This window comes from Anastrepha obliqua, chromosome 6, assembly GCF_027943255.1.
Source record: "Anastrepha obliqua isolate idAnaObli1 chromosome 6, idAnaObli1_1.0, whole genome shotgun sequence".
Lineage (NCBI taxonomy): Eukaryota > Metazoa > Arthropoda > Insecta > Diptera > Tephritidae > Anastrepha > Anastrepha obliqua.
The window spans coordinates 76,983,093-76,994,905 of NC_072897.1; the positions used below are offsets into that span (position 1 = coordinate 76,983,093).

Below are 11,813 nucleotides of genomic sequence, written 5' to 3' on the forward strand. Positions count from 1 at the left end.
CTCATCGTTCCATCATCTGCGATATTCGCCGTTGCCAACGTGCAAAGGTCCAAAAATCTTACGCAGAATCTTTCTCTCGAACACTACAAGCGTCGCTTCATCGGATGTTGTCATCGTCCAAGCTTCTGCGCCATACGTTAGGACGGGCATGATGAGAGTCTTGTAGAGTGTTATATTAGTTTTGTTTGTCGAGAGAGGACTTTACTGCTCAGTTGCCGACTTAGTCCAAAGTAGCACTTGTTGGCAAGAGAGATTCTACGTTGGATTTCAAGGCTGACATTGTTTTCGGTGTTAATGCTGGTTCCTAAATAAACGAAGTCTTTTACAACGAAATTATAACTGTCAACAGTGACGTGGGTGCCGATACGCGAGTGCGCCGACTGTTTGCTTGAAGACAGGAGGTATTTCGTTTTGTCCTCGTTCACCACCAGACCCATTCGCTTTGCCTCTTTATCCAGTTTGGAGAAGGCAGAACTAACAGCGCGGTTGTTAAGGCCGATGATGTCAATATCATTGGCATACGCCAGCAATTGTACGCTCTTATAAAAAATTGTGCCTGAGCGATTAAGTTCTGCGGCTTGTACGATGCTCTCCAACATCAGGTTAAAGAAGTCACACGACAGCGAGTCACCCTGTCTGAAACTTCGTTTGGTATCAAACGGCTCGGAGAGGTCCTTCCCAATTCTGACGGTGCTGCTGGTATTGAGCAACGTCATCTTACATAGCCGTATTACTTTTGCGGGGATACCAAATTCAGACATCGCGGCATACAGGTAAATCCTTTCCGTACTGTCGAATGCAGCTTTGAAGTCGACGAAAAGATGATGTCTGTCGATTCTCTTTTCATGGGTATTTTCCAAGATTTGGCGTATTGTGAATATTTGGTCGATGGTAGACTTTCCAGGTCTGAAGCCACACTGATAAGGTCCAATCAGTTGGTTGATGGTGGGCTTCAGTCTTCAACACAATACGCTCGCTAGAACCTTATAGGCGATATTTAGAAGACTAATCCCGGGGTAATTGGCACAAATTGCAGGATCGCCCTTCTTATGGATTGGGCAGAGCACACTTAAGGGGTAACACCACTGTACACGCGTAAAATAAACACGATTTTTAAAGAATTTTTTTGTATAGAAGGAAAGGGGAAACAATCACTCTGATTTGGGAAGTTATTACTTATATACTAAAATACAAAACTATAAAGTTTGATCGAAAAATTTTACAAAATGGCGGCATTGGAGACATTTTTGTAATATGGTTTCTCTTGAAGGAGCTCCGCGGCACGCAGCACAGAGGGTGCAAATTTTAATCTGGAACAAAGAAACATTTTTTTTCTTAATCTAGATAAGAATAGATAGAGAAACACGTAGGGGATTTAAAAAATATTTATTTTTGTGGAATTAGCAAGCATTTGAAGGAAAAAACTCTATTTTGGACTAAAAAAAACGGCACTTAAATAATTATAACAATCGTTTAAATTAATCTATCGAAAATCCCCTACGCTCTTCTCTTAAGAAGGTTATTATACAGACGTAGTGAAAAACCTGATTAAAAATATTTAAAATTGTTTGAGTTATACTGCGTGCCAATTTCAGAAAACGTGTTTTGAGAAAAACGCGTTTAAAGTTTGGAAATTTGGAGAAGTCGTTAGGTAGCAGTCACTAACGCTTGGTTAAAAGCTTAAAATATTTATGAAATAGACTTCGGTAACGTATAAAACTTTTTGTTCTGTATTTTAAAAGGTTCAAAGAATTTTTTAAGCTTATAAAAAAAAAATCAATTTTTTGAAATTTCTACAGTGGTGTTACCCCTTAAATTCCAATCGGCAGGCATGCTTTCATCCGACCATATTTTGCATAGGAGCTGATGCATGCACCTTACCAGCTCCTCGCCGCCATGTTTGAATAGCTCAGCCGGCAGTCCGTTAGCGCCCGCGACTTTGTTGTTCTTTAGCCGTCTTTATCGCTATTCTCATCTCGTCATGATCGGGTAGCGGAACGACAATTCCGTCGTCAACGATTGGGGTATCGGGATCTTCACTTTCTCGGTGACATGCGCAGCTGTCATTGTTTAATAGGTTCGAGAAGTGTTCCCTCCATAATTTAAGATTGCTCTGTACGTCAGTCACCAGTTCGCCGTCTTTGTTCTTACAGGAAAACGCCCCGGTCTTAAAACCTTCTGTAAGCCGCCGAGCTTTCTGGTAGAATTTTCGGGCGTTGTTCCTGTTGGCCAGCATCTCAAGCTCTTCGCACTCACGTATTTCGGCCTCTCGTTTCTTTTTTCGGATAATACGTCTCTCTTCCTTTTTCAGCTCTCTGTAGCGATCCCACATGGCTCGCGTTGCGCCCGATCGCAGCGTGGCTCTATAGGCGGTATCCTTTCTTTCTACGCAGCATGACATTCCTCGTCGTACCAATTGTTTTTTCGGGCTCGCCGGAATCCGATTTCTTCTTCGGCGGCAGTACGTAGAGAACGAGAAATATTGCTCCATTGCTCGTGCATGCCGGTTTGTTGGGCAGTACTCTCTGAGAGCAGGAGTGAGAGTCGAGTGACGAATCTTCTGGCTGTCTGTTGTGATTGCAGCTTTTCGATGTCGAACATTCCTTGCGTAGGTAGATGCACGTTTTTTGCTGCACGGAAGCGTGTGCGCAGTTTGGCTGCAACAAGGTAGTGATCCGAGTCGATGTTGGGTCCTCGGATCGTACGTACGTCTAATACACTAGAAGCGTGTCTTCCATCTATCACAACATGATCGATCTGGTTTCGTGTTTTTCGATCAGGAGACAGCCAGGTGGCTTGGTGAATCTTCTTATGCTGGAATCTGGTGCTGCAGAGTACCATGTTTCGGGCCCCGGCGAAGTCGATCAGCCTCTGTCCGTTACCGGATGTTTCGTTGTGCAGGCTGAATTTTCCGACTGTGGGACCAAAAATTCCCTCCTTGCCCACCCTGGCGTTGAAGTCGCCAAGCACGATTTTTATTTTGTGGCGGGGGCAGCGCTCATAGGAACGTTCCAGGCGCTCATAGAAGGAATCTTTGGTCACATCGTCCTTCTCTTCCGTCCGGGCGTGGGCGCAAATTAGCGATATGTTAAAAAAACGGGGTTTGATGAAGATTGTTGCGAGACACTCGTCCACCGGAGTGAACGACAGTACTTGGCGACGAAGTCTCCCTCCCACAACAAATCCGACACCGAATTTGTGCTCCTTTACATGGCAGCTGTAGTAGACGTCGCAAGGTCCTATGGTTTTCTTTCCTTGCCCCGTCCATCGCATCTCTTGGATGGCAGTGATGTCAGCCTTTACTCTCACGAGGACATCAACCAGCCGGGCAGAGGCACCTTCCCCATTAAGGGACCGGATTCCAGGTGCATGCCTTCAAATCATAGTCCTTAGTTCATTTTCAGGGGTCGTCATCAGTATAGGGAGGTCTCCTCCGGGGCTTTTTTAAATTTTTCATTGGGGGGGATTTTTAAGTGGCGGGTCCCAAACCCAACCAGCTATCCTGGAATGTTTCGCCTTCCCACGTTAGCTCACTCCCGAACGGGTGTTTGGAAGCTACCCAGAGGATACGTGGGCTAATCCCGGCCGTTGTGAGCTGCTTGAACCATATGCAGAAGAATCGTCCTGGCCATTCCCAAGTGAATGGCGATCAGTAACTTTACCCACTTGCGTGGACTTCTACATATGGAACCATCCTCCGACACTAACGAAGCGTTATATGTTGATATACGTATATGGGTGTGGCTGCGTACTGCTGAGTCACGCTAGAATAGTGAGTATTGTAGTATGTATACTACTCTGCCTATTACTTGCTTTGGTGTTTAGTTCAAGCGTCATACATATGTATGTTTGTATGTATGCTAGTACGTATGTGTGCGCGCCTGCGTATTACGGAACCACGGTAAGCGAGAAGGCATTATGTATACCTATACTACACTACCTAATGCTTGCTTAGACCAAGCGTCCTACGAATGTTTGTGTGTATGTTAGTACGTCTGTGTAATATACGCGTTATGACGCTCTTAATAGCAACCGCGTGTGTTGTATTGCGTCCGTATTTTTATATTCATAAATATTTTCATTTTTAAATATTTACTGCAATTGCAGGCGGTGATGCAATATACCACAATCAAATTGACGGTGTTCTTATTGTAACTCCACAGATAGATCTGAATGCACAGCAATTAGAATCACTGTCTGTTCAGCTCTCTAAAGTGTTAGAAATATGTGCATGTGAAACCAGATTGAGCAATGGAAAAACAGTTTTAATTGTGGCAATTTATATTTCACCGAATCAATCAATAAATAGCATCACGAAATACATTCACGAAAATTTAATAAAGTATACACCAGAAGTATCGCGGATACTTAGAAAAGATTACGATAAAGTTCTAATGATTTTAAGTGGCGATTTTAACGTAAATTTTGCATTGGACACAGTGGTTCCTTTAATTGACTTTCTCAATACAACATTCAATTTAAAAATGTGTAACAATCACCCTGAATCGACAACACGTTTAAAAACAACAATTGACGCGATATTTCAAAGATATGTTGACAACATCGAAACCAAAGCATTTGTATCATATTTTAGCTATCATAAGCCACTCGTATCAATTGTTGAAATTGAAAACATTGAGCATGAATAATAACACAGGCCTGCGAAATTTAACTTTTTGCGGTTTCTAGAATGGCTGTACTTGTTTCTTGTAGTTTTTTATGCGCTGAAAACGAATCTGACCTTCAAAATGCTCCATCACGTCAGGATTTTTGGTAAATGAAGACTAAAAGGTCAAAAAATGGCCATTTTAGCCATTTTTGATAATTTTTTTTGGGATAGAAATTTTTTTTTTCAATTTTCGACGAAAAGGTCGCATAGTACAACTCTTTAGCTTTAAAACCCTTTTTTTAAAATTATTGTACGATTTTTTAAAAAAAAGTTATGACATTTTGAAATTAACAGTTTCAGTTACGTATACGTTGGGTATAACGCCTATTGCCGTAACTGAAACTGTTAATTTCAAAATGTCATAACTTTTTTTTTAAAAATCGTACAATAATTTTAAAAAATGGGTTTTAAAGCTAAAGAGTTGTACTATGCGACCTTTTCGTCGAAAATTGAAAAAAAAAAATTTCTATCCCAAAAAAATTATCAAAAATGGCTAAAATGGCCATTTTTGACCTTTTAGGCTTCATTTACCAAAAATTCTGACGTGATGGAGCATTTTGAAGGTCAGATTCGTTTTCAGCGCATAAAAAACTACAAGAAACAAGTACAGCCATTCTAGAAACTCACCCTCGCAGAACTGTGTAATAAAATGAAGAAAATAATATATGAACTTTATAGCAATATTATAATGAACTTATAATTATCCCGCTCCTAATGCTGCTTTCGTCTCATTCTCTCTCAGTTTGTTTTACGGAAGGTTTCACTTCTATCGCGTGTAACCGTTAGACTGGTATTTTTTTTTTAGATCATCAGCTATACCCATTGAAGACCAATCAAAATGAAATTCTTGTATTTCTGCAGTATCTTCATTTCACAAAAAAGTTGTCTTATCTCCCATTTGAAATTTTTATGCCGTTAGAATCTTCTGAATCAGAAGATGATGATGTTGATAGATCCATATTGTTTGAGGAAAATATATTAGGGGTACATTCTCTTGAGTTTTCGCTGAATTGTCCATATTAAATCACAAAAGTCTCCATAAATTTATTGATTTCATTTCCAATTATTTCCGTAATACACTTACCTATATGTTGATCTGAAACAGAATCAACATCTCAAAATTCGCGTAGGCTTCTTACGTGAATTCATTTTTCAAAAAAGTTATACGATAATTAAAAAAATTGTTTTCACTTTAATCTCAAATGTCTAACTGAAGCAAATAATTAAATGTCTAAGCATTTACAACGCACATTGTTGTAAGTAAAGGAAATTTTCAGAAAAAAATGTGCAATGATAGAGTCAGCTCTCTCTGAGAATTCTACGAAATATACAGCCCTATCATAGAATCCGTCGTAGACTGTTTTTCGTAGAAACTAAGAAATTGTAATCATACAATTCGAATAGCTCCGAACGCACATTCGAAATTCGTAGAGTAGCATTCACTGAATACACTCGTAACGTCAAATCTTACTGTTTCGTACAATTTTTCTACGACAACGTTAGACTAGCGGACAAAAATTAGAAGTAGTAATAAAAAGAAAATTTAAAAGGAGAAAAATAAGAAAGCTGTAAAATGTAAGTCCTATAAACAAAAAGGAATTTTTTAAGTATATGAACTTTTATTTGATTTTTACAGGTACAAAGTCGTGTTAATGTTGAAGATATAGTCGTGTTAATGTTGAAGATATAGATTCCCTTATCCGAATAGCTGCATCAGTATATGTTGAAGGAGAAGGTTCATACGTTTGATTAAAATGGTTTTCTGCAACATTTTCTGAAAAATCATCAACCACGCGATAATGGATACAAATATTGTGCAATGCTGCGGCAACGTTCACTATTTGGCAAACCTTCATGGGTTCGTAATAAAGCTCACGAGCACCCAGAAGGCATCTGAATCGGTTCTTAAATACACCTATGGTCCTTTCTATAGTATTTCTGGCTTTTGCATGTATTTTATTGTAGTTTCCTTCGGCGCTTCCTGTTGTAGGTGAACGAAAAGGTGTCATTAACCATGGCTCTAGAGCATATCCAGCGTCTCCTGTGGAATAAATAAAATCATTTTAGCAAAAAATTATTCAAACGGTCTATATGTGTATGCACATACCCAAAAGCCAAGTGTTTCGTTCGCCGTTTAGGTATTTATTTTCAAAAAAATTTCGCGCGCTGCTTACGTTCCAAATATGAGCATCATGGTTGCTGCCAGGATACTGCGCATTCACGTAGGGAATTCTCATTTTATTATCGCATATCTGCAATAAATAAAAAATTAGAAAGATATTTGAAATATCAGTTTTTTCAAGACTTACAATCATAGCATTGATGCTATAGTACCCTTTACGATTAAAATACAGGAATTTGTCCTTAGCTGGCGCAACAATTTTAATGTGTGTTCCGTCTACACATAAAATCGCACCAGGAAATCCATATTTTTGATAAAAGTCCATCTTTGCTTGTCTTTTTTCTTCGTTGCTTAAATCAAGATTCACCCACTGAGGACATAGGTGACATTGAAGAGTGTGTAACACGTCTTTTAATACGCCACAAAATGTGGATTGAGCCATGGGAATGTCAAAATCCTTTCCCACTCCATGCTGGTACCCACCCTCCGCAAAAAAACGTAATACGGAAGACAAACGCTGGAGCGAAGAGATGGAGCACGACCTCATTGAGCGTGCATTTCCATCTAGGACACTTAAGACGTACAAAAACGCCACCTTATTCAAGCGGTAATTTTTAGTAAACCTGTTTCATAAAATAAAGTTAACCTATGAAGTTATGAAGTTATTCCTATACTTACATTGTGTCCTCGACATCGAGCGGATTGCTTGCGTCCCTTAATGTTTTTCGTTGAATTTTCATATTCGATCTACTTCTTTCACTTTCCGCCTCCACCAACATTATAGAAAATATTAACGAAGAATCCATAACACTCAAAAGCTTTGTTTTTCCAATATATATTGCAGTCTAATTAAATTTATTTACGCTTGTCTTTATTGAAATTTTAATTTATTGCAAAACATGTGATTTCGAAACGTCAAAATTTAAAATTTGCGTATGGCAACATCTTTTTCGAATTCACATGGGTTGCATGATAAGAAATTGCTCCGATTCGGAGCGGACATTTACATTCGGAGATTTGCTACGATGGATTGTGTGATAGGGCAGATAGATGCTATAGCATTCACGTCTAGTATACACTTATAGTTTACTCAATGTGCCGGCCTAAGGAAATTTGTAAATACATGGAGGACAAATGAAATAATATGAAAGTACTTAATGAATCAATTCGTCAACACTTTGAAATGTATATTAATTACAAAAACTCAAGGTTACATGAAATTAAATGAATAAAAATTGGCTTTAAAATTTCAATGCTGTAGCATTCACGTCATTTTACATCACTATAAAAATGAATGCTATAGCATTTGCCTGCGCGAACGTGTTAAAAGGGGCTTTGATGACCGGACTAATCGTTGGCATATGTGCATTGCCCATTTTGAAGGCGACAACATTAATTTTGATGATTAAACAAATATTTTGCGTTTTATTGAACAATTCTCGGTACTGTTTTGACAGAATGTATGTTGTACAACTGTGAAAATGCTGCACGAGCTTTGTTGGTACGGTGTGCGATGTCTTCAATCGTCCTGCCTGCTGGTGTGATTTTACTTCCGAAGTAGTAAAACTCCGTCTTACGATTGGTCTCTTCTCCACAGTAAGCCGGAGGGTCTCGATTTGCGAACATTTCGGCGTCGGGCGCACCGAAAAATGCATATGTAAACATAGATACATCACAGAAAAAAAAGCAGCAATCTGGTTTCAAAGCAAATTTATAACTTCACGGCTATATCACTTATTTCATACATTTTTTTTTTAATTGGATAACCCCAAACGTAAAGATATATCTTAAATAAATATTTATCTTCTGGAAGAGAACAAAAAGGAATGGATTTTAAATTTTCAACAGTACGAAATATCGAAGATGTAAACTTGTTTTAAGCTAACGGCGGCTTTTGCTTACATCATTAGTGTATGCTTCTGCGCGCACTTCACACACAGCAGCTAAAACAATCACAATTTTTAAATATATGTATATCTTTTGTCATTATTTCATCAATAAAAACAAGATTGCCAACACCTGGTGTGGACATGCAGCCTCAAACCATGACACCTCCGCCCCTCCCATGCTTGATCGTTTGTGTTGTATTTTTTGGATTAAAGTCTTCATTTCGCTTCCTACACACTTTAAGTCGCCTATCATATCCGAAAATATTATACATACATATTTCGATTCATCGGAGAAAACTACTCAGAAGTCAAATTCTTTGAGTTGATAAGTTCTGGCGAATTCGAACTTCGTATTTCTATTAGTACCACTGATAAAGGGGTTTTTTCTAGCAATACATGCGTTATATCCATTTCTCTTGATTGAATTTCGTACTCCATCCTATATTTGGAGCCCTTTCGAAAAGATTTTTTTCTATTGTTTTCTTGATAAGGCGTTTATCTCTGTCAGTTAGCTTCCTAGGACGGCCTGATCTCTGCTTATTTTCGATACTTTTCTCTCTTTTGAATCTTTGCATTATCTTTTGCACAATTTCTTTACTGATGATTTTCTTGATTTCTGAGTATGATTTTACATCTTTATGCATGTGTATACGATTTTTCTCTAATCTAATGTCAATTCTTTTCGAGACATGATTGGACACGTAAAAGAGTAAACACAGATGCGAATAAATGAACTTCATCAGTTATACTGAAAATAGTCTGCCAAAAAATTTTATTTCGAAGCACCGCAAATCAAAATAAATATTTCGCGTATTGGCTACTTAAAATTGCGAGCAAATAAACACTTTTGCTGTACGAATTTTTTACTTAAAGTTACATTCTTGCTTGCTGTTGTTGATGCGGCAGACAAATAGAGGGGTGTATCCCCATCTTAATACTGAGAACCGTACCCTCCCGAGCCTTATAGTGTTTAAGTAATTTATTGTTAAAGTTGTGTAATTTAGCGAAAAGTTGGTGTTGCCAGATACCTGAGACAAGAACGAAGTTCGCATGCAGACACGTTCAGTTTGTAAATCTGCAGTATTTTTTGCTTTAGTTTAGAACTGAAGAACATTTTCGAAAATATAAACATATAAAATTGAATTTTACGAGAGCGTTTTTGTAAATTTCTAGAATTTTTGTTTAGAATTTTTTTCGTGTGGGCGGCCTTTGGCCGCGCTTCACAGAAATAACCGTCATCAGTCCAACCCCGGCTACGCCATCCACAGTATTTTTGCAGAGTGAAAACCATTGAAACCAAAATTAAAACGTCATATGCGTGTGTGTAGTAAGGAGGCGCAATAGCCCTCATCCTCATCATCAACACTGAACTGAAATAATACATTTTTGCTAATATTTTTATGTTCATTTGCAGGCATCCGGCAACACTAACTGTTGTCAATTCCAATTAATTCTTATTCGCGTATAAAATTGGAAAGAGATGATATTGATACATTGTAATTAATTTTCATTGTAATATTTCGAATACAAGCATTTTAATAAGTAGAAACACACGTGTGAGTGTATATTTTGTGAATTTAGGTAAAGTTTAAAAAATATTTATTAGAATGTGCCAAACTATAGTGAAGCTCCCGAGGGCACTTTGAAGGCAAATAACTACTTAACTATTATTTCTGGAATAGTTGGGAGTTAAAAATGTTGTTCCTGAAGCACTCCCTAACATCTCCACCAAGTTTCATTAAATAAGGCATTATAGTTTGCCTAAAACTCTCCAAGTTACATTATAGCAAATCCCAGCCTAAAATCGAAATAAAGCACAATTTTATGCAAAAAATTGGCTGCGATATTTTATTGCTTCACTGAATTGCTCTATGATTGCTTTTACCAGATCAGTAAATGCTTAGTACCAGGTTTAAAACCTGAGACCGGCATCTCCGTACATTCAGTTTTTATTTTTATTTAATTTTTTTGATAATTATTTTTTTAAAAATCTTCATAAATATATGAACCTTACTTTTAATTATGTTATTAAATTATTTATTAAAATATACGCATTTATGTATACATATGTTTGCATATGTGCGTACAAATATATTGCAAGGTACTGGCATTTTGACGCTGCATGATTTTTGTGACGCAAGTCTACGCTGCTGTGATCGTATCTAAAACTAACATATGGCTTGAGAGTACATGTTGCTCCTCCATTTTCTCGAGCTGGGCCGAATTACTATGTATCGTTCCACGTGCGTCGTGGCGAGCGTCGGTCAAATATCACCACCAAGCCAAACGCAGTTATCTTCGTCTGTATGACAACGAAGGTGGTACATATTGAGATGGCAGAAGACTTGTCTACACGTACATTCATGAATGTCTTCGATAGATTTATAACTTGTCGTAGAATCTGCATCATCTTGTATAGCGATAACGGCATCCAATTTATCGGCGTCAGTCGCCTGATGAAGCAAGATCTAGAGCAGTGGCCTGATACGTAAGAGCGGAACGTATTAGAAAATTCTCCCACCACCTGCACCCCATCACGGTAAACTTTGGGAAACTGACGTTCTTTCAGCGAAGAAAAATTTGCATTGAGTTCTAGGGATAGAAGGCGGCTAGCTATCACATCTTGTAGATTGACCGCTGATTTTACAGCCACGTGACGTGCCAGGCAATCGCTTTCAATAGTGGGAGCGTATCCAACGTATGTACAAACGTTTTTGGAATCAGTGGCACCATGGGTGCTTATGTCTTTGCCGTCACGGAGTAAATGGTCACACTCAGAACCGGATCTCCGCTGGGATGATGTAGTGCTCATCTTCAAGGAGAACTTGCTGCCTGCCCATTGGCACATCGAAGTATATCCTCCGCCCATCCAGGTATTTATGGCCTCGCTCGAGTTTTTCCGGTGAAATAACATAACGGTCAAAGAACGTCGGATGGCCATTTCATCAAGCACACTTCTCAACGGTATGCTGTCTCACTGGGCTAGGTGAAGATATTACTAAACCGCGATGGCTTGGCCGGGCAGGATGTATAAAATGATAGCAAGCGATATCTTCGAACCACCTCCCCGTATCTAGAATAAATTATTTTTGTAAAAACTCCTCACAGGCGGAGATATGTTACGGGAATATGT

At 38.5% G+C, this 11,813-nt stretch overlaps 1 long non-coding RNA gene across 1 annotated transcript; it reads left to right on the forward strand.

The window, feature by feature from the left end:
- The first annotated feature begins 6,131 nt into the window (after positions 1-6,131).
- LOC129250833 (uncharacterized) lies at positions 6,132-6,746 on the forward strand. Its single transcript, XR_008582816.1, has 2 exons — positions 6,132-6,244; positions 6,306-6,746. It is a non-coding gene; the product is annotated as an uncharacterized LOC129250833 (long non-coding RNA).
- Positions 6,747-11,813: the final 5,067 nt, after the last annotated feature.